The following is a 6,181-nucleotide window of genomic DNA, read 5'->3' as shown; positions in this document are numbered from 1 at the left end:
AACATATCTTACAAAATTACACAAAGTGATACTATCATAAAATAGGATTTATTAATGTTTCTATACTGCTGAGTACGTTGATTTTTAAAAAAAAAATTTTTATTATTATTTTTGTGTGTGTGTACCATCAAATCAGATCTGACTTGTACGGAGGAGATTGTCCCTCCTTCCCCGGGAGAGCATCTGGGATTGTAGTTGCAGCTCCTTACCACTAGGCCACCAGAGCTCCCCAAATTGATTTTATTTAAGATAAAAAATATTACTTTTTAAAAAGTGTGCAATGAAATATGTTTGATATATACTGATATAAATAAAATAATTTTATAAAGTGTATAAATACTTTCATTAAAAATTCAACAATACTCTCAATTTTATCTATATCTATATCATCTATATCTATATCTATATCATCTATATCTATATCTATCATCTATATCTATATCTTTATCTATATCTATATATCTAGCTATCTGCTATTCATCTTGCTTGGATCCACAATTAACATCCTTGGTACCAACAGTCAGGAAATAAGGAGACACAATATTATGGAACAGTCTATAGTTAGAGACCTCTATGAATTATTGAGGAGTAATGATGTCAGTTTTGAGGACTAAGGTGCTTCTGATTCAGGCCATAGTCTTTCTGATCACTTGCTATGCATTCGAGAGCTGGACAATGAATAAGATGACAGAAAAAGAACTGACATCTTTGAGCTGTGGTGTTGGAAGAGAGCACCAAGTATCCCTGACAGCCAGGAGAACAAACAGGTATGTCTTTTGCCTCACATATGTTGAGCGTGTTTTAGGAGTGGCTTTTTCATGGAGAAGGACATGATGCTGGGAAGGGTGGAAGGTTCAGAGAAGGAGAGGAAAAACCTCAACCAGATGCATTGACATGGTGTCTCCTGCAATGGACTCTTGTGTATCAGGGAGTATGACAGAACAGGATTCAAACTTTTTTCCCATCAGGTCACTATGAGTCATACTCTACTTGACAGCACCTAACAACAACAATAACCACCACCTTATATTATGTAATTTTTATATCCTGTTAATACTAATAAGTAGAAGGAATTGAGAGAGAGAGAGAGGTATTTGGAAATAGTTTCAAATTGTATTAAAATCTCTATTGAGAAAAATAGGAATAGATTACTTTTTGACTCGACAGCACTTAACAACACCACCAACCTAGAGAGAGCTCTGTAAGCCAGGTAGAAAGTTATGCTACCAAGCCAAAGGTGAGTGATTTTAATCTGTAGCTTTCAGGCCTAGTTTTAATTGTTTTTGGTCAAATATTCTTCTAAATGGTATAGCGCTGGTCTGTCCATTTGCTGTACAGAGGTAACTTGTGGTTGCTGTGATGCTGAACACAGTGACACTGATGTGTCAAATGTGGTAATGGTTACCCATGGTGGACAGTGTTTGCTGCAGCTCCCTGATTAAAACAAGCTTGGAAGCAGGAGTGGCATCCACTTCCAAAACAGCTTGCCTCCAAAATAGCTTGCCTTTGAAACTCTGTGAACTTGGAGAAACAATGAAAGTTATACAAGTGTTCAGTCAGATCTTTTTTCATAGAGTCGCTATAAGTTGTCCAGGGTACTTGGTAGTTTATTGTTTGGTTTTAAAATTCTAGATTGGTTAGTAAGTTCAAGGAGAAATCATGTTTTAAAGCTAATAGCTACAATGCTGTTTTGATCAAAATAATCCCATTTATCTAAGTAAATATCTTTCATAATTGTAAGAAAATAATGTACTTAGTGATAGTGCATTTCCACATATTGGTATTAGGTATTTCTTTCTAATGGTATAATATTTATTATGTAAGAATTTAACCTGCTTCCCAAACTAAATATAATAATTGCAAGTGACATGCTTCTGAGGTTGAAAGTAAAGCAAAAAATCAGATGAGTATGGTTTCTGAAATTTAAAACAAATATATGCTATGGGCTACAATCTAAACTGAAAAAGAATTTATGAAATTATATCTAGAGAATGATACTAATTTGTTAATAGCTATTTGTAATTAAGAATAATACATGAATAAAAATGAAAATATCAGAAGATTGAGAACTTTTTTTCTATCTTTTTACATTTCAGGAAACAAACTTAAAAACTGGGACATGTTTATAAAGTTCTTGAAGTAGAAAAATTGTTTGATTTTAGACACAAACCTTTTTCTAAAAAGTTCAAATCTCTCAGGAATTAGGTATCAACAAACCAATCAAAGCATACAAACTGGGCTATAAAATTAATTGCATTTTAAAAGATATATTTACTTGAGTTCTAACACTTCAGTGAGACTTAAAAGAGGATTGAAGTTGAGATTTAAAAATCGCTCAAATTGTGATGATGTGAACGTGTTTATGAAAACTTTTGCTTAGGTATTGAATAAATAAACAACATGTCTAAAAGTAAAATGTTTACAATAAGAAAATGAAAATGAATCCTTTTGTTATAAGGGAGAAAATCTTGACAGTTTCATATGGTGGAATGCAGCTGACAGATTCAAGATGCAGCTACACCTCCTCATGCATTTAAACTTTTGTTGTAAAGAAAAAACCAAACCCCAAAAAATCTCTACCTGTCAATTATGGAGCAGGTGTATTAAAGCCCTTTAATACACCCTTGGCTAGGAATTACTCCTTCTATGGTAGCCACCAAACAAATACAGCCTTCATATTTCAATGTTACCTTTGGTAAAGTCTCTTTTTATGATCCATTTTAATAACAAGCAAGACACTGCTGAAACTGGTGGCTGAGTGGTCCAGTACTAGATGTTATTCTGCTGTGTTTAGTGTGATCTGACTGTTGTTAGTCACAAGGTTTTAAATGTTTGCTTTCCAGAAATCTATTGATACCTTTGTCACCAGTCTTAATATGGAAATTTTGTTGAAATCTGTTCAGCATCCTAACAACATTCAAGTCTCCAAGGACAGATGTTGTGGCTCTGCTTGAGGTATATTGGCTAGGACTTGAACTCACATCTCCCACGTGGAAGACAAGAAGTCTATCACTGAGCTACCACTCTCCAATTAGCACTAGATGAATGAGGCAACATTGAAATATAACAGAAAATTCCATTTGGACTGGGTTAGAGCATAGAGGGATCAGTATAATGAAGATAATTTCTCCAAACCTGTGCAACTTTTAATTATAGCTGAAACATGTGAGGTTGGAACAAAAAAGAAGATTATGACAAAAAAGCTTTCTTCTGAAAATTCTGGTGGTAACTTAACAGTTCTTGGACTCTAAAGCTAAAATAGAACAGTATTAAATGGCAAGTAGTTAAGAAGAATAAAGTGGGGAAAGAGAAAAGAGACGTAAGTTATGACGAGAATGCTAGATTGAAATAAAGGACAGTAAATCAAATGAAGGAAAATTCAAACAAATGTACAATTGTGACACATAGTACTTGTTATGGGTTGAATGCTATTCTCTAAATACGTGTTGTAAATCTAATCTATGTCTGCTGTTATTATCTCAGTTGTGTGGTCAATCAGATGATTTATGAGTCTACTTAATTGTAGGGCATATGTTAACTCAGCACCTTTTTAGCTAGAAAAGATATTAAAAAAAAAAAAACAACCAAAAAAAAAATACCCAGACAACCAAAACACTACAACAAACAGTTGTTGTTGTTAGATTCCATCAAGCTCGGTACAACTCATAGCGATTCTATGAACAACCATTCTGAACTTTGACCTATCCTGTGCTGCTATCATCATTTCTGATATATTTGATCTCATTGCAGCAGTCACTGTGCCAGGCTATCTGGTTAAAGGTCTTCGTCTCTTGTCAAACTTTTCACCTTTCCAAGAATGTTGTACCTCTCTAAGGAAGAGTATCTTCTAACAACACGTCTGAAGTATGTGAGACAAAGGTTTGCCATGTTTGCCTTCAAGGAGCATCCAGGCTGTTCTTTTGGCTGTCCATGGAATATTCAATAATGTTCTCCAACTCCACAGCTCAGAGGCATCAATTCTTCTTCTGCCATCCTCATTTATTGTCCAGCTCTCAGATGCATAAAAAGTGATTGAAAAGACCATGGCCTGAATTAGGTGCACCCCAGTCTTCATATAGACACAATTGCTCCTCAGTAAGTTGAAGAGGTCTCTGATTGCAGACTTTCCCTATGTAGTATGTCTCCTGAACTCCTGATTGCTGATATCAAGGGTGCTGATTTTGGATTCAAATAATATGAAATCACTGACAATTTCAATCTTTTCTCCACCTATCACAATGGTGCCTATTGGTCCATGATGAGAATTTTTATTTTTTTGATGTTGAGATATGATCACAATTTTACTGTCTAGTACATCTTCTGCACCAAGCACATCAAATTCTCTCCACTTTAGAAAGCAAAGCTCCATCACCTGTCTAATACAGTTTATTGATGAATTTTTCTTCACTCTTGATATCACATTATTCTTTAGAGCCTGGCTTCTCAAATGATTCACTCAGCTTACAGAGTGAATACATATGGAGAAATTATACAACCCTGTCACCCACTTGGCCTAGTGACAATATTCTGTGTTGCAATCCCTAAGGTATGAAGTTTGAGACCACTAGCCACTCCGCAGGAGAAAGATGGGCAATTTCTTCCCATGCAGTTAACTGCTTCTGAAAATCCACCTGCAGGTCAGTTATGGGTCGGTTCCAACTCTATGGTATTCAACAATAACAACTGCTCCATTATTTTGTCTTCCCAAGAAGCTCTTGGTCTAGGTGTAGGTTTCATATAGCAAAATTAAGCGTTTTGAGATTCCCATTCTTCTCAATGTCATCCATAGATTGTTATGGCCTGTATAGTCAAATGCTTTTGCATAATCTAGTAAGCATTAATAGACATTTATCCATCTGACATCAGCAATGATATCTCTGGTGCCATAGTCTCTTCTAAACTGAGCTTGAACGTCTGGCAGTTCTCTGTTAACGTATGACTCTAGTCCATTTTGGATGATCTTTAGCAATATTTTGCGTGTGATTGTAATGATGTTGATCAATAATTTTACATTTCATTGGATCACCTTTCTTAGGAATGAGAACAATATGGATCTTTTCCAATCAGTCAGCCAGGCTGCTGTCCTCCAAATTTTCTGGCATAGACTGGTGGGAACGTTCAGGGTTGCATTTGTTAGATGAACCATGTCAATTGGTATCCCATCTATTCCTGGGTTTTGATTTTTTTGGGGGTTTGGGGATTTTGCTAATACATTCTGTGCAGCTGGAGCTACTTATTTCATTATCATTGGCTTTGATCATATGCTACTTTCTGATATATTTCAGTGACAGACATTCTTTTTTGTATAGTGACTGTATTATCCCTCAGTCTTCTTTTAATGCTTACTGGATCATTCGAGATTTTTTTCTATAGCATCTCTCAGTATTGCCAACTTGAGGCCTGATTTTTTTTTTAAGGTCTATCAGCTTGAGAAATGCCAAATGAGTTCTCCCTTTTTTAGTCTCCCACTTCGGCAATCTGCATATTACAACTTAATGCTTGTCTTTCTTTCCCCTCCAGCTGCCTTTTGAAGTCTGTTCATCTATTTTATTTCATCATCTCTTCCCTTTGTTTTGGCTTCTGAAGAGCTTGTTTGGAAGTTCTAACTGGCAAATGCAGCTATTCATATACCCTAGACCAAAGGACGTCCTCCTTCTATTGGGGATGGTCGTCTTCTTTAACTGAGAGCACAGCTTCTGGAAGGATGCACTTGGATTGGTTGAGAGAAGAAGGGAGCACCTGCCTAGCCAGCCAGATTAGCTGAATTAATCCGTCAATGGGGTGACAGATGTCAAATGCAGATCTCCCTCAGATCCTTTTCTGGCTTCTTAATTCTCTAGGGTGATTTTTAGAGTCTATTCTGATATCCATTTTTTCTTTCCCTTGTGTCATTGTAAAAACAAACTAGTAGAGGAGAAATGAGATAATTAGTAGAGGGGAAATGGGGTAAGTTGAACCAAGTCACTGGTCACCCTCCAGCAGGTTTGCAGAGACTGTGATGCAAGGAAGTGATTGCCCATCTTCCTGCAGTGGAGCAGCTGATAGATTCGAACCACCTGCCTTTACATGTTGTTGTTGTTGTTATGTGCCGTCGAGTCGCCTGCAACTCATAGCGACCCTATGTACAACAGCCCTAAACTCAGCTCTGTCCTGTGCCAATCGCACTGTCTCTGACACTCCC

Source organism: Elephantulus edwardii, unplaced genomic scaffold, assembly GCF_000299155.1.
Source record: "Elephantulus edwardii isolate Elephantulus edwardi_28Jun2011 unplaced genomic scaffold, EleEdw1.0 scaffold00183, whole genome shotgun sequence".
In the NCBI taxonomy this organism is placed as follows: Eukaryota; Metazoa; Chordata; class Mammalia; order Macroscelidea; family Macroscelididae; genus Elephantulus; species Elephantulus edwardii.
Note: the sequence above shows the minus strand (reverse complement) of the source record.